Consider the following 20,064-nt stretch of genomic DNA (forward strand, 5'->3'; position numbering starts at 1 on the left):
ATCATATTCCTACATAAACCACCTGCCTTCAAACTTTTTACTCAGGCTCTGTTTTCAGGGAAACCTATGCTGAGATACTTTTCAAGAACCTAATCTGTCGGTACACAGATAGATAGTCGATTGCAGAGGTACAACCCATGTAATGAGTCCATTTCTTTTTAATTACAAAGTTAATGTATGCCCATTTTTGCACTGAAAGTAAGAGTCTCACCATTTCTGATCTGATGTTTTTCTGTACAATATTGGACATTAAATCTTTCAAATATAATTGAACTAATCTGCCTTAAACCAAGGCACATTCACTAGTTTCTGACACCCACCAGACAAAATGTCCAGAAAGATTTTAAGAGAAAACAAAGGTCTATTCACAATTTTACTACACTAGTAGATTCTATAAGTATTTGAGGATACAAATATGAAAGAGGAGCCATGTCTGCCTTCATTGAGTTCATATAATGGTAAGAGAAACACAATAGATTCATATACACATATGCATATACATAAACTATATATCAAATGCAGTATAATTACATGATATATAAAACAAAATTTTATTCTAAGAGGGATAAGTTAAAAGTAACACAGTACTTAGATTTCACCTCCCCAAAAGAAGTTCTTTGCTGCATAAATTGAGGTGCATTACTTAGTTTCTTTTAGTCTTAGTGTTCTGAAATATGCAATAGAAACAATTATTATTCTAAAAAAATTTTGTGAAAATTCAGGAAGACAATATGAGATACCCACTAGTATTGTTCGTTATAGAATTTTCATTGCTATCATGAACAAATTTCATTTACTATCATTTATATAAGATGACCGTGATCATTAATTTAACAAATGTTTGAGTACCTACTCTATGACAGGCACTATGATAACATAAGCAGGAAAAGAACAATGGTAAAAAGAAATGAAGTTAAGCTATGTGGTCTAGAGAGAAGTAGGGAAGGCCAGATGGAGGCTCCGAATATAAAGGTGAAGGGAAGGCAGCAGACCTAACAATAAATTCACAGCACAGGTGGGCTCATGGGTGTTCCAAGTCCTTGGCACACAGTATGGAGGAACTCAGAATTCTAACTTGAGGTCATAACTTCCAGAGCCTGTCATTTATGGAAGAGCAGCATCTCCCTCACCCCGGGATGCATGAGAAATACACCACTGTTGCTTCACTGGCTTCTCCACACCAGCAAGTGTTAAGTTGAAACTCACTAAAGCAGAGCTATTTAGCTGCCCTTTCCTCTCTGTTCTATTGTCTGTGTTCTGTCATCATGTATATTCAATTAAGATTAATATCTCTACCAAAAGAGTCTGAGTTCTCACCAAGCCCCAAAGAGAAATCACTCATTGGGAACCAAAGTGCTATGGCTCCATTATGTTCAGAGGGCAAATAGCAACTGGATGATGAATTACATACTCTATCTTGTTGTTGTTATAGTCACATATATTTCAAATGATAGTAAGTTAAGCACCAGCTGAAACATATCAGTAATCAATGCAAACAAGACTACTTTTATTACTGGATGGACAGTCCTTACACCCTTTTCCATTTTATTTTATTCACAATTATTGTCTCTAAGAACAAGAAAGATTTACTCTTATTTTGGTTCCTTTGAATTAACAAGATTTATTTCTCCTTGATAAATTATGTTGAATTAATTCCCTTGGACAGCACTGAAGACCAAATATTGGATGAGCTACTTAATCATGAGCCCTGTCAGAGCCCAAATCCACCCCAGACTAACTAATGGAAAATTGTATGAACAATGAGCATGCTAATAGAACAGATAAAGCTGTCCAGAGACACTTGAGAAATGCCCTCCTCAGGGTGTGTTTCAAAACACTGCACACATATCTAGAGAGACAAAGTCTGGGATTAGTCATTATAAGGTAAAACAGCAGATTCATAGTTGCAAATCCAGGTTTGGGGAAATGAGAATCTTATATAGTTTGAGGAGCCATTTTGAAGAAAAAGAATAAATAGGAATAAAATTCAATATAAATTTAGGCTAGAAAAAGAAATTCTAATAAATTGTGTTTTAAAGTTGACAAACATCACAAATATCACCAAAGTCAGAAAATAATATATATTTACTAAGTTATCGCCTGATCCATTTCTATACTTCCTTCATACATATTTTTGCTGGTTACTCTCATTGCTTCTTCATATGACAACAATTCTGTGGTATCATTCTTTGTCGGAAAAATGGAAAAGAGCCCTTTTTCTAGCATGGGTGATCAAATACTGTTTGGTTTTTTTTTTTTTTCATTCTTATCAATGGTTTTGAGTAGGCATCTATGTGACCTGAATTTTCTACTTACAACATTACATGTCTGATGATGAAAAGAACATTTCCATATACAAGCTTCCAGCTTCTTCCAGTACGCCCTGCCCATGCAATTCCAGGGCCAGGTACAATAGGACACATTCACACTGTGATATGACATCTAGCTCTGCGTCTGGATGTCATAATGTCTGGCATAGAAAGTGTTAGGAATATTCCTATGCCAGGACAGTTAATAATAGCTTAACTATTCATGAAAGCAGCCATTTTTAATGAAAAAGCTCTTAGCATCTCTTAGCATACTAGTGACAAATACTGGTCCAGATCCTTATATGGCAACTTAAGTTTCTTGTTCTCTTCCAGGTATATATGCCATATAATTTTTGGCCTCAACATTAGAATCCAGATCATTTAATTTCCTTATTGATATTTCTGGCCTCTTCTGTACCTCTCCCAATCCCCTCTACATTGAAAAACCCAACAATGAGTACAGAGCCTGTCTAATAAGCACAGTATCCTTACTACATTTAATGGAAGGATTCCATATGGTTCTTCACACTTGTCAGAAGACCCAGTTCTGCCAAATATAACAAATCTAATCATCAAAAGGACATTTAGAAAGTATTTTTTACTAAAAGCACACTCTTGAAATTTAAAAAAAAAAAGCAAAAAAGAAAAATAAAATTCTTAAGCTACTATAATATGGTGTCTGAAAACTCTGCTGATAAAAATAAATCTTGAAGGATTAACCATGTATTAGGGATTCTACATTTTAATTTTGGCATGAAATCTTGGAGTTTTAAGGAAAATATAGTTGAAACCACTATTTTTCAAACTATCTGATAATTACATGGCTTATATCCTGTTCTTCCTTTTCTCAGATTCCTATAATGGTTTTTTAACTCTAAACAGGGCTAGATTTGGAAGCAGGGACAGATTTAACACTTAAACAGAATTCCTTAATGTCATTTCTTCTCTTAACAAGCTTAGTGAGAAATGAAAAGATGAAAGAAAAGACATTTCTTACTTGTGTGCTTCCTCCAAGCAAAGCAAGAGAATAGTTGTAACAGATTCCATGCATTAGTGGGCACTCTATTACTCCATTTTGCTAAGAATCAAATCAAAAGGGACATCTGTTCTCAATAATTCCTCTTTCTTCTGAACCAGCAAACTGCCTCCAGCAAAGGAAGAACTCCGCAGTGCCATAAAGAACCCCTCTGGCTTTAAACAAACCATTGCATGAAGGTCAAGTCTATATGCTACCAAAAACAGTTAATGCAAATAAATATACATTTATATGTGTGTGTGTGTGTGTGTGTGTGTGTACACACACATCTCAAAAGGTTAACAGTTGATCTTCTGTTAATCAAAATGGTAGCCTGGAAGTCTCTATTAGATTGAATTTTCCAGGTAAGTGAATGGTAAGCACGGAATCCTTGTTATGAAACTTGTGTCACCCTATTATAGGACCATGCTTCTCAATGTTTTTCAAACTATGCCCTTTCTTGATGAATGTAAAAATTTCCACTTCCCTGGAGCTTCTGCTCCTCTGTCTAAAGGCCTTGCTCTTGTCTTCATAATGGAATCACTGAGAGATGGAGGAAATTTTTCTATATGTTCTCATCAGCCAAGAACTTTCCTTTAGCTTTTCTGATGTAGTTTATATTACAAAACTAAGGCTTTTGTGACATTTTAATTTTAAAATTTGTAAGTGTTAAATACATATTTTCATATACCCTGTGGAAGAGGTATACATTCTCCAGGGGAAAGAAAGGTCTCTGCCCTCTACTCTACCCACAAGTAAGAAATGCTGTTCAAAGACTAATGATTCCAATTTTCTGCTTTAGTAAATAGGATAGAGAGAACATAATTGAATTCCCATTTAGTGCTTAGGATCTAATAGTGCTTCAGGCTCTAGATGATAAACTTGGATCTTCACTATACAGCACTCTCGCTACAGATTTACAAAATAAGTGAGCTTGATTGGAAGGTGTGCCACAAAAATCAGGAAACATCACAGGGGGCCCCTCCCGTATTATTATTTTTTAAACAGTCTCAATCACGATGGACATTGTTCAGAATTTAAACTTGAAAATATTTAAACTATATAAGCAGCTCATTTTTGGTGATTTTCCCCCAACACATCTTCTATTATTCATGAAGAAAGAAACTAATCTCTTTTTTAATCCACTGCCTTAGAACCCTCCTCCATTTGCAGATATGTAACGGTTTCCCCATGTCAGTATTTGCTCAGGCTCTGGATATTAACTGCCATAATTCTATTCACATGCTCCTGGCAATTAATCCCTCATGCAATATGCGTGCTTTAGTGCCCTTTTACTGCATGACCTCCACTGTCACATCTCCCCAGGTTAATACCATGCTAACACCTGGCTTCTGCCTTCCAATTTTAAGATATATTGACTTCAGGAAGCAAAAATAGAACAGGCTTGAAGTGTCTCATTTTCATTCTACTTTTTCATGGTCCCTTTGTGTTTCACCTTGAAATTAATTAAGAGAGGACAGTGAGGTGAAATTGCGCCATTTCCTCTGGATGCTACCCTCCTTCCCTTTTTTGTTGACTCTTGAAATGCCAAGATTTCAGACATTTAAACAATAAGGAAAGGATCACAGCTTGTCACAGAGGCCTTTGGTCAAACACAGATGCATCCCCCTTCTTGATTTTTTTTCTCCTAAGTATATGAAACTATTCTGATGGAATTAAGTTGCCAAAGGGGGGAAAATATGTTTTTTAAAGACATTCATGAGGTGAGGAAGTATGATTGGCTCTGGGTGGATGATAGAAATAGCAGATCTTGTACCACACAAAAGGTGTGATGTCATCACAGAGCAAGGGACAGCAGTGAATGAAGTCCCTGTGCCTGCAGAGAAACCAGGAATCCAAGGAGATGCTTGCAAGACTGCTCCTAGCAGGGGCAGCAATCCTACACCTGGACAGGAGGGCCCTGGGGGAATCAGCAAGATGAGGTTAAAAATACTCAGCTCTTTATTTCCATATCCTAGGATTCAGCTGACACCATAATGCTACTACCAGTTAAAAACTGACACACACACACACACACACACACACACACACACACACACAAACAGAATAGACACCACAGAGTTCAATAAGTTCACTCAGGCACTTACAAGTGGAAGTACTGCAGCTGGCCAGTCTGAAAACAATAAAAGTCGAGAAACTAATGAAGTGTGAGCAAGCACCACTGGGGAAAAAGAGAGAACCCAGCATCAGTCAGACCAGGTGTGACTTCTAAACAGGAAATGCTCACCAAGGCATGAGGCACTTTTCCTGGAAGGTTCCTTCACAGTCACACCATTGCAAGGGGTGCGCAAGACGATTTGCAGAGAGCACTACGGACACTCCCAACAAGACAGTAAGATCCGGATGGGACCATGACTTCACTCATAAGCATTTACAGAGGGATTGCAGCCGTGCATCAGGTGCTATGCTGGGAGATGGGAGAAGGGGAGCACAGACCCTCAGGCAAGCGATGATCATGTCCTGTGCGGAATGAAGGAGCCCCCGGGGAACCATGGAGATGGAAATGGAGAATAAACTCATTCTAGAAGAGCTAGGGACAGCTTCACAGAAGTGAGTTCTCTGCGCTGAATTCTGAGCGCATTGCACAGGGTTCCTAGCTGCAAACAACAGAAAGTGCATTTGGCTATTTTTAGCAGCAAATAAATTTATCAGAGGAAAGCTCACAGATTTTCTGAGAGACTATGCAGCCAGGAATAACACCCCAAACCTCATCATGGAACTTTTCCAGTGGAGACACTGCTGCTGCCACCTCTGGGCAGGGATCCAGTCCTTGGCCCCAGAAGTGGATCAACTGCTGCTCTGGAATGGGATGCACCTGTCATCTCCTCAGAAGCTCTAGTTGCCAATTCTGAGTCGGGTATAAGTGCATTTGACTGGTGGAGCCTGGGTCACATCCAAAAGAAAGCAGGAAAGCCCATTTTCTGAATAGGAGACATAGGGGAGCAGAGAATGCCTCAAGAACAGGAAGCATATTTGATGTTTCTGGGCACACAGAAAGAATGACAGAGGTTCACTTCTGGCATCTAAAAAGGTGCTCACCAGAGGAATCAAGGAGGAATGGTGTGTGCAGAGGCTCTGGGAGTGAAAGTGCCTGGCTTACGACTGAGCTGAGAGGTCATGGCTCTAGACTTTCAATTTCATCTTAGGAGAGGGATTCAGGAAATAGCAGTTCAGCTACACATTATCAGGAGAGGAGATTTTATTACTCTAGTTATTAGTAGTAGTAGTACTCCTATTCTCAAATGACAGAACCGTCGTATCCTGGATGCTCTGCTCACACAGCAGCCATCACCAGCTAAAGCCTGTGCTCATTTGGGAGCTAATACTCACAACAGCCACTGAGCCCTTCTGCCCTGTCCCAGGGCCTGACATATTTGGATCTATTAAAGCTAAGACTTTTATAATTATTAAGGATATTCCCATATGCATCCTCAACTGAAGCTTATCTGGAAGAGTTTCCTATTAGGCCATTTAAAAATCAATTGCGTATAATCCCATGCCACACACGGCACATGCTTTTTGTTAGCTCATACACAAGCCATAATGCTTGTATTATATAGCCTCCTGCTATATAATGCAGGCACAGAAGCTTGCTAACTACAAATATTTTATCATCATAAGCAACTCTTTATTTACAGTAGCTGTCAGAGTGGTTTATGCATTCACGTTCATGCATCTGTCCACCTGCCAATCAGGACACAAGTAGAGGAGGCAAATAAAAGGGGAGCAAACCTCTTCCAACTGGCTTGGCTTTCTCATGCAAATGTAAAGCTGACTCGGACAGAATACTTTCAATACTTTAATGACCAGTAAGTCAAGAACTTCACACATTTTCAAACTTCCCTAACAACTCTGCCTAGACCCAGACAACACCTTAGGGATCCATCTAGCTTATTAATTAGTCTTTGCACTTTCGTTTGGCTTCTAACATTTTAGAGCCAGCTTGTAGAATCAGCTCAAGTTACAAAACATGCTGCATCATAAGTTATTTCCCATAACACTAGAGGCACAATTAAATCAGTCTTTATAGCTTCTTGAAGATTTCATATTCAGTTACCTGATGCACCAGAAATTTCTCACTTTACTGAGCCAGGCATTCCATTCCATATTACTGCCATGAACTTCCTTCTGAGCTTTCTCAGGCTCTCCATTTTAAGTGCCTTGTTTAGAAAGCTTCCCAAATGTAACCAAACTGTTGAATTCAGTTTATGACTAAGAGCAACCTAACACCCCCTCCTTCAGCTCTCCCTCTTCTAATTCTATTTTTCTTTCTTATTGCTTTGATCAACGTTTAATTGTCCCACCAGAGACAACTAGAAATCTAGAGAAGAAAGCTCCTTGTCCTCTACCTCAGTGTCTAATGCTTGCTCTGTAATGTTCTTCAGCTCTTCTTTGATAGGTCTTTAAGGAGTAATCTCAGAAGCCCATTCCTAAGAGTTGACCAACTTGAATAGAACCAAAAAAGATGGGCAGCCCCGGTGGCTCAGCGGTTTAGCGCCCCCTTCAGTCCAGGGCCTGATCCTGGAGACCGGGGATTGCGTCCCACAGCCGGCTCCCAGCACGGAGCCTGCTTCTCCCTCTGCCTGTGTCTCTGCCTCTGTGTGTGTGTGTGTGTGTGTGTGTGTGTCTCTCATGAATAAATAAATAAAATCTTTAAAAAAAAAAAGATGTGGGAATATAGAAATTATACTCTAACAAAATAGAAAATGATGCATCTCTGACAAATCAGTCCCAATTTTTTGCAAAGTAGTTTCCACACAAATGAGACAAATAGCTATGAAACTCAGTGGGCTAATTAGCCATTTTAAAATAATTTTAAACAAGTTTTCCTACATTCCTTTTAAAAATTAAGTGTGTTCTTTAATTTCGGCTTTTTTTTTTTTTTTTTTTTTTTTTTTTGGTCACTGAATCTACCGAACACCATTTTTTTTTGTTTTTAATTCAATAAGCCAGAATTTCTATTTTGGACTACTTTTCAGGTGGGTCAGTAGCCATCCCTAGTGTTTCATATTTTCCCATTACTCTTCATCAAAATTACCACGTATCTTATGTGGTTCAAACACCAAATGATCTCATGGGTGAGTTCTATCATTTCCAAATTTTTGTTGGAGAAGCCGAGGCTCATGGCACGTAAGTGGCCTCATAGAGGATTTCACAAAGGGCACAAAGGGCATTTCATGAAGATGGTGACTGGATATAGAAAGATGGTAAGCAAGAGGACTCAGCTGCCCCAGGATCTTTTATTTGTGGGGACATTCCCCTTTGTCACTATTCTGTAGCTAGTTCCTTAAATGACAGAAGAACTACCTTACCTCTGGTGAAATATAATAGGCTATATTTGATATTTGATAAAGGAAATATAGAAAATCCTCCTTTACTCTATAAAACCTTTTTCCACTGACTCTGACCCAAGTTTCAAAATTACCCTATTATACACAGAATAGACACTGAGTTTTTATACTATACCTTGACACCAATACTGTGTAACTTTGCAGAGACTGACCTACAAAACTGCAGGTGACAATAGCTACTCCATATGGTTTTTGTAAGGACTAAACAAAATCATCTGTGAAAGTGCCCAGTGCCTGGCACAAAGAAGTATGTTTTGGGGCCAATCTCAATGAATTTGGCTATATTTGGCTGGTGTCTCCAATCCAGCCTAAAAATGAGCAGGCAGCCAGCTACTGGAAACTTTATGCAATAACTTTCAATAATCAGTAACTAGGAATTTAAATTCTACCAGTTGTTTTAAAAAGTTGTAAAATGTTTTGTTTCCCTCCAGAATCATGCTGATGCCCCCAAAAAAACACATTAAAAATTATGCACATACAATTGTGTTGAAGTAAATGGCTTAACTTTTTAATACTTCCCTCCTGGTGCATCAGCTAAGCCATTAGCACCAAGGGCAAATCTGGACTTCTTCCTAGGATCCCATCTGCTCCCCAAGGCTTATTTTAAACAATAATCTACTTATTCTAAGAGAGGAGATGTTCCCATCACATTAAACTGAGAGGTTTGGTGTCCTAGTTATTTTTCATAGGGACTTAACAGCTCAAATAATTTCAAACTAAATGTTGGGAGTTGAGGGGAATAGAAACAATCTGGTATTAGATACTAGTCCAAACAAACCTAAGTTAGGAGACACTGAATGAGATCTGAAAAAGGAAATACACAAAGAAGCAGACAAAAGGTCAGATGAGAACTTGAGTCTAGCAACCTAGAGGCAATCAAGAGTCAGGAAGTCAGAGACAGGGAGGCAAGAGGGAGACCAGGCACAGCAACAGAACATGGCGGATGAAGCTCTTCTGGCACAAGGTTCCACCATCAAAGACAAGAATGGCCTGAGGTTAACATTAGAAACATCCATCGACTGAAAAGTACTGGAATTGGGAAGATACAGTTCTTAGCTGGGGCTCCTGCCAAATAACCAGCTATCAAATATAAAGCAGAATTTTTAGTTTTCTTCTCTCTAAACTTTGTTATCTGACAATACTAACTAAAGAATTAGAAACACTTCTCCTGGGATCCCTGGGTGGCGCAGCGGTTTGGCGCCTGCCTTTGGCCCAGGGCGTGATCCTGGAGACCCGCGATCGAATCCCACGTCAGGCTCCCAGTGCATGGAGCCTGCTTCTCCCTCTGCCTGTGTCTCTGCCTCTCTCTCTCTCTCTGTGACTATCATAAATAAAAATTAAAAAAATAATAATAATCTGAAAAAAAAGAAAGAAACACTTCTCCTTTGTCTGTAGGGCACTGAGGTCCTCATGCTAACTCCTAGCCTTTCCTTGACAGCTCTTTTAGCTGAATCTGCTAGCTTCTAAATATTAGTACTTCCTTCCTACTCACTCCAAATGATCTAATCCATTCATGCTTTATCTACCACCTATGAAGAGATGCCATAAGATTAGTGTCCTTTCCTAGATCTCATTTCTGAATGCCAGCCCCATTTGTCAAACACTTAAAGGACATCACACAGACATTTTATCACCTCCAGCCCACCCATACTTCCTCAGAATCAGCCATTCTCTCTATCCCTTCCCCTTTCCCAACCTCTCCCCACCAACCTCTGTTTCCTTTCCCTATTGCCTACACACACACACACACGCACGCACATACAAACCTATACATACCTACATAAGCAAAAGCTCAATTTAGTATAAAATGGTGCTTCTGTAACCTTCATGTGCATATGAATCACTGAGGTGTCTTGCTACAGTTCAGATTCTGATGCATTTAGTCTAGGGTGGGACCCCAGATTCTACATCTTTAACAACTCCCAGGTGTCATTGATTCTGCTGGTCCCAGGGCCATTCTTAAAGTCACAATAGTAACCAGGAACTAGGTCATTGAAGTTAGAGGTACACCTCTGCCACTACCTCTCTTCAGACTCTGAGTTATTACACTTCTCTCTCTGGGCTTCAGTGTCTTTATCCATAAATGATATGACACTGCACAATTCATGAGGCTTTTATCCAGTTCTTAAAACATGAATCACAAGCTGAAATCTATTAACTATAGCTAACAAAATGTACCCCATTTCTGTGCAGTGAACCCTACGAAAAACTAACCAGGATTTAGAAACAATGCTAAACCAAACTAGGATTTAATAACAATACTAAAGTGTTCAGAATACTATCTGCAATAGATATGAGTCCAGAAAGCACATTCTTTAAGGCATTGGGCTAGGGGCAAAACTGGCACAGGTAAAACACAGTGCTACTTTGTGAAATAATAACAGTTTGAAATAACTTCTTTTCTCAGTGGGTCTGTAAATCAAATGATAGCTATCAGAAGTACACTTAGAGAACAATCACTAAATAGTACTAAAACAAAACCCAAGAATAAGAGCATTCCAGGTCTAATGGTTATTTTTATGGCCTAATAAGCAAGGTGTTTAGGGCTGTTCTGTATGTTTCCCCAGGGGGCAGATGACATGTAAACCCCATACTGGTTTTCATTTTCATGTTATGATGGTGGAATATAAAAGAAAAAAGACAAGGCTTGTAACAACATATTTGGGTTCAAGTATAAGTTGTGTTTTACCAGATGGTAGGATTATATGAGCCTCTGTTTCTTCACTGGTGAAATCCAGATGGTAATAATGCATGTACCAGTATATTGCTTTGGGGAACAAACTAACTAATGGGAACAAAACCTTAACAAAAATTACACTACACCATAGAATACAAGAGGAGAGTGTAAGAAGAGAGGAGAGGGGAGGGGAGGGGAGGGAGAGGAATAATGGCAATTTTTTAGGGTAAATGAATTGAAAATGGAGCAATCTTTTTCTAAAAACAAAAACCTTCAATCGCCTCATTGTCTACTCAAAAAACCATGCCCTTTGAGGACCACCACAATTTTGCCTCTGCCTACATTTCTAGCCCACTTTCTAATACAGTATGTTGGCTTTCTATTGACAAGCAACCATAGGGTCTCCATGTTGTGTGAATGAGTGGATTACTAAATATTTACGTGGAAAATGTAGCTACCATTTGGAATTGCTTACCATGTATGAGACAATCACCCTGTTGAGCTCGTAAATCATGTTACATTTGATGGTCCCTCTGATTGCTTTGGTCCTACCAGCTAAAGGTCAAGGGACAGAGTCTGCTCTGGAAGGCTGTTCATTCCCCCATTTTTTCCACATAGTTCTTCCATTTGGCTTATCAAAATGGAATTAATCAAAATTCTCAAAGACTAGAAATGGAATCTATTTTCTTTTCATTATGTACCAGTGAAAACAATACTTCTACCATGCCTCTCTGCCATTTGTTGATATAATATTTTCCAAAGAATAAAAGTAGTAATAATTTTGTGTATGCCCATTTTGTATCTAGTCATATTTACTAGGACACATAGGATATCGTGTGTTAGATTACTATGGCACAATAATAAATTGACAACTACTGTATGGGGACTAGCTCTATGAGCAATGAGGGCAGGTAAGAAGTTCACCCTGAGAGAAGGCTAAGAAAAATTGGTTCTAAGGTTTCCATACCAGTTTACTGGGTGACATATATACAACTATCTCATTTTAGTTCATTGAACCCTCCCCACTAACCAAGTAAGGTAATCTTATCCCCATTGACCAGCTGAGAAAACCAAGACTAAGAGGGATCAAGTGACTTCCCCAAGGCCACAGGCCTATAGACACAGGAGATCACTTTTGGGTTTTTTTTTTTTCCACATTTTATTCATTTATTTGAGAAAGAAAGTGAGTACGAGCAGGGTGAGGAGCAGAGAGAAACAGACTCCCCACTGGGCAGGGATCCCAATGCAAGGCTCAATCCCAGAAGCTAAGGCTCAATCCCTGGGGTCATGACCCAAGCTGCAGGCAGATACTCAACCAACTGAGCCACCCAGGAATCCCGGTGTATTGCTTTTAAATACACATCTTCTAAGTCTGAATCCCTGTTCCTTTATGACCCTACTTATTTCCTATTACTAACAAGTAAATCTACAGCACTTGCCAGGGGCCAGGCACAGCTCTCCTCACCAAGCACGCTTTAGTAGGTCTGGACTTTCTGAGAGAATCATTTGTTGCAGACCAAGACTCAACACCTGGTTCCCCTACTTTCAAAATAACATGTGGCCTTGGAGATCATTTTTCCCTTGGACCCAGAAATTTAATGATCTTTAAATTCCATCATAAGAGAAGATAATAAATTTGACATTTGTGGAGACTTCTCATGTTTCAAATTTTCTCTGTGATCACTAAGTAGCTACCAAAGTTACCACCATGTTAAAAAAGATGATGGTTACTTCTCTGTCTTCCTGTTTTTGTCATCCACAAAGGAGAACTCAGGGCAGGGGTGGGGAGTGGGACCAACACATTGGAGACAGAGTTCAGAAACTTCTTAACTTGCAAGCTGAGGTCTTTATTCACACCCTCATTCATGCCACTGATTTATAGGTTCATAGGTTTCCAGGGTATATGAAAAATGGTCCCTGGGCAAGAAACATCCTAAATAAATCATTTTCACTAAAAGGCAGTAGAGTACAGAGGTTAAGAATATGAACATGCAAGTAGATCACTTCCCAGTATCAAATCTCAGGTCTGTCATCTAATAGACCCTGGGAAAGTTTCCTAAATATCCAATGCCTCAGTTTTATCTCTGAAAAATTGGATGGAATATAATAATAGATCATAGATTTTATATGAAGAATAAATGAAACATTATGTTTAAGCTACTTGGAAGACTGCTTGATAAATAGTAAATACTTTATATGTACAATTACTATTGCTACTCTCTTGCTCAAAAACACGCTTCTCTATGCCAGCAGGCTAGGTCCAAACTACTCAACTTGACATTCGGGTCTTCCGAGATCCTACACAATGCCTTGAGTTTTATTTCCCACTATCCAATCAATTGTATTTCAGGAGTATTACCCAATGACTAAGCTCTTACAATGGTCTAAGTACTATTTTAGCTGGAGGTATAGGGAAGAGGCAACACATGAACTTTGGCCTCACAAGACTCCGTTTCTCTAATTCAGCCAGCCCAGCCTCCCCACTACCCCTCAAAATGTCACATTTGTCTTGACTTTTATCCAAAACCTCTCCCATCTGAAATACTTGAGTAAGAGTTAGGACTCTCCTTCTTCCTTATCAAATCTTATCTTCCTGTCAAAGTGCTCTCTTGCATGAAGCTTTCTCTGACAGTTCAACTCAAGGCTGCTCCCCTCTCAATTCCTCCATCACAGCATCTAATTAGTTACTGTCTTCTCTTACGAAAATAATTTACCCACACTGTAACAGATTATGGCATTAGTGGCCAGAGAACCTTGAGTGGAAAATTCAGTGCTGCTGCTTAGGTATATGGCCCCAGATTTTTTTTTTTTTTTTTAACCTCTACAAGCCTCAACTTCCTCATCTGAAATGAGAATACTAGGACTTACCTCACGATGTTATTACAAATAAAAAAGGCCCACGGTAAGACTTCTGAGATATGGAAGGCACTAAATAAATGGTCATCTCCTTTTCCCTCTCTTCACTCCTATTGATCTTGTCTTCCCATCTATTGGCCACATCCTCTAACTTGGTCAACTATGGCTCTACCACCATATATGCAGGGTTGAACATATAATAACTCAAGAAGGAAAAGGAGCACCCCCTGAACTTAACACTGCCCACTCCAGATTTCCCCACCAGTGTCTCAGGTGAAAAATTGACAATGGGGAGGATCCAGGTGGAACATACTTTGGTATTTGAACTAAGTTACGTTTTTTGGTTAAATAAGTTCATGCTATTTGTTAGTAAAAAGATGACTAAAATGATGGTTAGTCTGCTCTGTCCCAAAGTTTTCATGGGTAATTTTTATGACAGCTTTCAAAGTCTTTGTTAATCTGATACTTTAAAGTTTTGGTTGGATGGTAAATGGGATTAAATTCATTGAACATCTAGGTCTTTTCCAAATAGGATAAACTGCTAAATCATTGATTACTGGATGTAGGTTTGTGCTTTGGACTTCTTATTGCAAAGAAATTGTTGGTAAACATACTTTGGGTCTATTGGAAAATGCGCTTTGTGCTTAACTGATTCATAAAATTGCCATCTAAAGAGTCCTGGTGTCACAAATCACAACTGGTCACTATTTAGTCTTCACTAGAAACTAAGGTTTCTAGGAGTGCAAAATTCTGTTAAATGTAATTAAGACTGATGGGAATAAGGGAAGCAACTCTATATGTGTAAGAAGGATATAAGGAATGGGAATACATTTTTGTTAAAGGTAAAAAGAAACTCATTTTGTCCTAAATAAGACTGGTTGTTTGGAAAGAAATGGCTTGGGACAAAATCTGAATGCAAAGGAAAGTTGTAGAAGGCTTGTGAACGGAAATCTTTAGAAAGGAACTCTAAGTATGGTCAGGATGGACTAAGATTGAAATGAATGGATTTTAAAGTCCACTGGTATAAGTTTTGAAAGTCTGCTTCCTATCTGTTCAAAAAGACAAGTTGTCTTGAATTGTTGGTCTGCTCTTGATAAGAAAATCTAAACAGTTGTTTTTTCTTTGCCTGCCCAGAAAAAAACAGTTTCTTTGTTTTGCCTTTATCAGGTATTTAATAACCCTAATCCTATTTAGGCATGTCCTTTAAAACTTTCTAAGGTTTTAACAAACTTCCCCAAGATTTAAATCCTAAATGAAGTTCATTGACTAATTAGGCTTGTTTGTTATGTTATATTCTGGTATAAGGTCATCTGTCACAGAAATAACTGAATTTCCTTGTCGATTGCATCATAATGAACTCTCAGATCATTGATGATGTCCATTTCTGAGTTCCTGCCATTGTTCTTATTCTCTTGTAAAATGAGTTTCATCTTCAAGGAGATTCATAGAAAGGACTTTTAGGACAATTACAGGCATTCAATATTTTTGAGATCAAAACTGAAATGGGTAAGAATTTCCAAAACTAACTAAAAAAGCTGCATTCAAATTAAACAAAAATAGTAGCATGGGACTAAAAAAACTAAAAAGACTATTAGAGTTTTGTGACTCTTGTTTGAAACATTGCTGGTTCTGTAATGTTTACGCTTCCAGATTAAGTAAACTTTCTCTTAAGAGATTTACGACTTACAGAAATGTGATAAAGTATTCATTTGTAAACAGATTCATGAATTTAACTTTTCTCTCTACCTGAATCCTCTGAAATTCAAGAGGTCTCAGTAGGTATTCTTTCTTCCATGGCAATCATTCATCTGCATAAGTTCAGTAAGAATCTGTTTTCCTTGTAATGGGAAACCATTGGAAACATTGGTTATTTTACCAAAGGCTTTGACAGGAATGTCATATTTGAGAAAGACATGCATAGACTCAGATATGACCAAATAGCTTTAAGGAACCAAGGTTGACTTTATGAAACCTGAACATGTGTTTCATAAAGCCCCTCACAAATGTTGGCCTGATACCTTACTTACAGTTTCCAGCAACCTTACCAGGTGAATAAAGAATGTCACTTTCTGGTAGGTGCAGGAATCTCTGAACACTTTGGGAATCTCTTCCCACATCTATAGGTATTGCGGGCATGTCTGATAGCAAGTACTTGGCTTGGCTTCTGGCTTGGAGAGGCTACTAAAAGTTCAACATAAAGATTTCTTATAAAAAGTCCCAGCAAAGCAGATTCTAACAGATCTGTATGATCAATCATTATTCCTGCTGAGCTTATGTAAATCATTAGGCCAAGTTTGCTAAAAATGAACTTGTTTCATAAACAAATTAGCCTTGATTTGGCTATTTCTGATTAAAAATGAGGATTATTATAGAGAGAAAAATTATGTTTCAATAACACACCTTTGCAAATGTTAAATTCTAGTTTTGATTGTCTTTAAATGGATGTTGTTTGCCTAAGCAGACCACTTGAAGTAAGCTTCAAAGGAATTGCTATAATAGCTCTTCTTGCTTGTTATTCTGTGGAGATAATAACAGGACCCTGTGGGTATATGATCATTTGAAAAGCTGGAAAGTGAGATAGATTCCCCCAACAACTGTATAACTCAACTAGCCCCTTGACCAATTCTGTATGGCTGGCATGACAAAACCATTCCTTAAAAGCCAGAGCCTACCCCACTCCATAGGATTAACTATGGACTTGTGGAGATAATGGATCACCCCACTTTCCTTATGATTGGACTAGATGATGCACTTGGGGATGCCCTTATCTCTTAAGACAAGTCTTCTCCCACTTGCCAGTGATTCCTTATAATTAGGACATTGTTAAGGTTGGACCTCAAAGAGGGCTTCTTAATGGTATTATCTCTTAGTGATATTTATCCTAAAAGCCACCTCTATTGATGTATAATTGCAAGCAAATGCTTTAGACAAGCATATAACATCTCTCCTGGTAGCCTCAGAGTTCACTATGGGACAGTCCCTGACTATAACAACTTCACATCAGGTCCATAGTGTCTTAGAGACCAAAACCCACCAATAGATGATGGGAAGCTGGCTTATTAAATACTAGGTTATGCTTATAGATATACCTGATATATACTTAAAACCTGTCAAACTTTAAACCCAGCTTCCCTTGTGTCTGGGGCTGATCATCGTACTTCTATAGAGAAGAACTGTTCAGAGATTATTGATCTTATTTATTCTAGTCATTCAGATTTATTTTTTTAAATTATTTTTTATTGGAGTTCAATTTGCCAACATATAGCTATCACCCAGTGCTCATTCCATCAAGTGCCCCTCTCAGTGCCCATCGCCCAGTCACCCAGTCAACCAGATTTAAAAGATTCCCCTACCAAAATGCAGAGGACAGTTGTTTTACTGATGGCAATAATTTCATGGAAAAAGGAACAAGAAAAGCTGGGTGTGCTATAGTGCTCATTCATGCTTTGCAATTGTCAAAACCTTAAAAATTAATATTTGTACCAACTCCAAATAGGCTTTCCTAGTCCTACATGCTCATGGAGCAATTTGGAAGAAAAGGGATCATCATCAAGCCAGAAATTTCCAATCAAATATGGGCCTGAAATTATGACACAAATTCAAAAGATGGCCCCCCAAAACTGAATAGCCCTTGATATCTTGACTGCAGTTAAAGGAGGCCCAGAACTAGATGACAGTCTTCTACTGGGATCTAATCACTATGTGTCTCTAACCCGTGTCCATTGCTTCACTTAGGCTGGATAGGCCACTGTACTCTGGGTTTTACCTGGATGTATGGACACATTATTAAAACCATTACCAACCCAGCCAACCTCCCAAATTTAAAACAGTGGTGGATATGTTTGTGTCTCATTGGCATAACCACCTAATATCCATTTTTGTTCTCACTTTGAGACTGGAGGATATTGTTTGGCATGTGGAAGCTCTTAAGTACACAGTTAAAGCCCTGATACTGTACAAAATAGAATGGCATTAGATGGTTTTAACTGCTACACAAGGTGGAACTTAACTAGCCTGAAAACAGAATGCTGTATATACATCCCAGATTACCACAAAATATTTCTGGGTTTCTGACATGAATACTCAAATTGGCATTTTAAAGGATCCCAGATTGGTTAAACTCCTAATGATTGGTTAAACTCCTAGACTGGAGGACTTTTGTCAACTATCAAAGGACTCTTATTTGGGATTCTTTGTCTTATTCTAATTATGCCTTGCTGTTTTCCCCCATGTCTCTACTTGGTGCTGAGACTCTTTCACTCCTATAACTTCAAGCCGAGAGACGATCCTTTCCACTCAGGAAGATGAGACCTATACTCAGCAACCTTAAAGATTTAAGTGTCAAAATTGTTCAGGGGGGAATAATGTGGGAAACAAAGACAGAAGAAAAATAATTAAATTTCCTTACTATCTACAGCCCATTGACTAGTCCTTGAAACAGAGTAGGAACTCAACTGCTTCAATGTTAATACTTTGCTAAGGGCAAAAGGTAATCTTAGCCCCACCCCCTAAGATCCTGTAAGTCTACTTTAACATATAAAAAATCCTTTAGAAATTTCCTTTATCTCTACACCCTCCAAGATACTTGTTGGCAATCATCCCCCAAGCACATGGCTCACCGATATACATCTGAAGGGTCTCATGACTCAAGTTTTATTAGACAGTAATAAATGACCCTTTCCCAAAAATAGCTGGCCCCCTCACGGTCCTGGAAACCTTGCTTCCAAATTCCTTAGAGACTTATTCTATCCCTTACCGCCTCCCAACTTGAAAGTGTGTAAGTATATAATGAGCCAATCTGCATGGCCCCAGTGCAGCTTTTTCTGCCCACAGGTCCTCTCCTTGTACTTCAATAAAACCACCTTTTTGCACTGAAAAAGAAAAAAAGAAAAGAGAAAAGAAAAGAGAAAAGAAAAGAAAAAAAAGAAAAGAAAAAAGAAAAGAAAGAAAAGAAAGAAAAGAAAAAGAAAAAGAAAAAGAAAAAGAAAAAGAAAAAGAAAAAGAAAAAAAGAAAGAAAAGAAAGAAAAGAAAGAAAAGAAAGAAAAGAAAGAAAAGAAAGAAAAGAAAGAAAAGAAAGAAAAGAAAAGAAAAGAAAAGAAAAGAAAAGAAAAGAAAAGAAAAGAAAAGAACTCAAGAAGGGGAGCCTGGGTGGCTCAGGTTAAGCACCCAACTCTTGGTTTCAGCCCAGGCTGTGATCTTCAGGTCATTGGATTGAGCCCTGCATCATGCTCTGAGCTCAGCAGTCTGCTTCAGATTCTCCCTCTCCATTGTCCCTTCCCCCACTTGCACACACTCTTTCTCTAAAACAAATAAATAAAATCTAAAAAAATAAAAAATAAATAAAAATAAATTTAAAAAAACTCAAGAAATAAGGGAGAAGAGAAATTGATCCTATTATCTAAAACTGACAGGATATTCACATTCTGCCTTGAGAACACCATTCTGTCATTTAACAGCACCTCTGATTAAATGCTCTTCTATAGGATGCCCAGGTGGCTCAGCAGTTGAGCATCTGCCTTTGGCTCATGATGTGATCCCAGAGTTCCGGGATTGAGTCCCATGTCGGGCTCCCCTGTATGGAGCCTGCTTCTCCCTCTGCCTGTGTCTCTGCCCCTCTGTGTCTCTCATGAACAAATAAATAAATCTTTAAATAAATAAATACTCTCATATGACAAAATGACACATGTCAAGCATGAGGAGAGCTCTTTCAAAATTGGGGATGGGGATGCTACTGACATCTAGTGAAAACAAACCCTGAATTTATTGAATAGATATAGAGTACCTTCTGAAGTCACACTTTTCTCATCTAGAAATCTAGAAATTCATAGTATCAA

The sequence above is a fragment of the Canis lupus genome, chromosome 21 (assembly GCF_011100685.1).
Source record: "Canis lupus familiaris isolate Mischka breed German Shepherd chromosome 21, alternate assembly UU_Cfam_GSD_1.0, whole genome shotgun sequence".
In the NCBI taxonomy this organism is placed as follows: domain Eukaryota; kingdom Metazoa; phylum Chordata; class Mammalia; order Carnivora; family Canidae; genus Canis; species Canis lupus.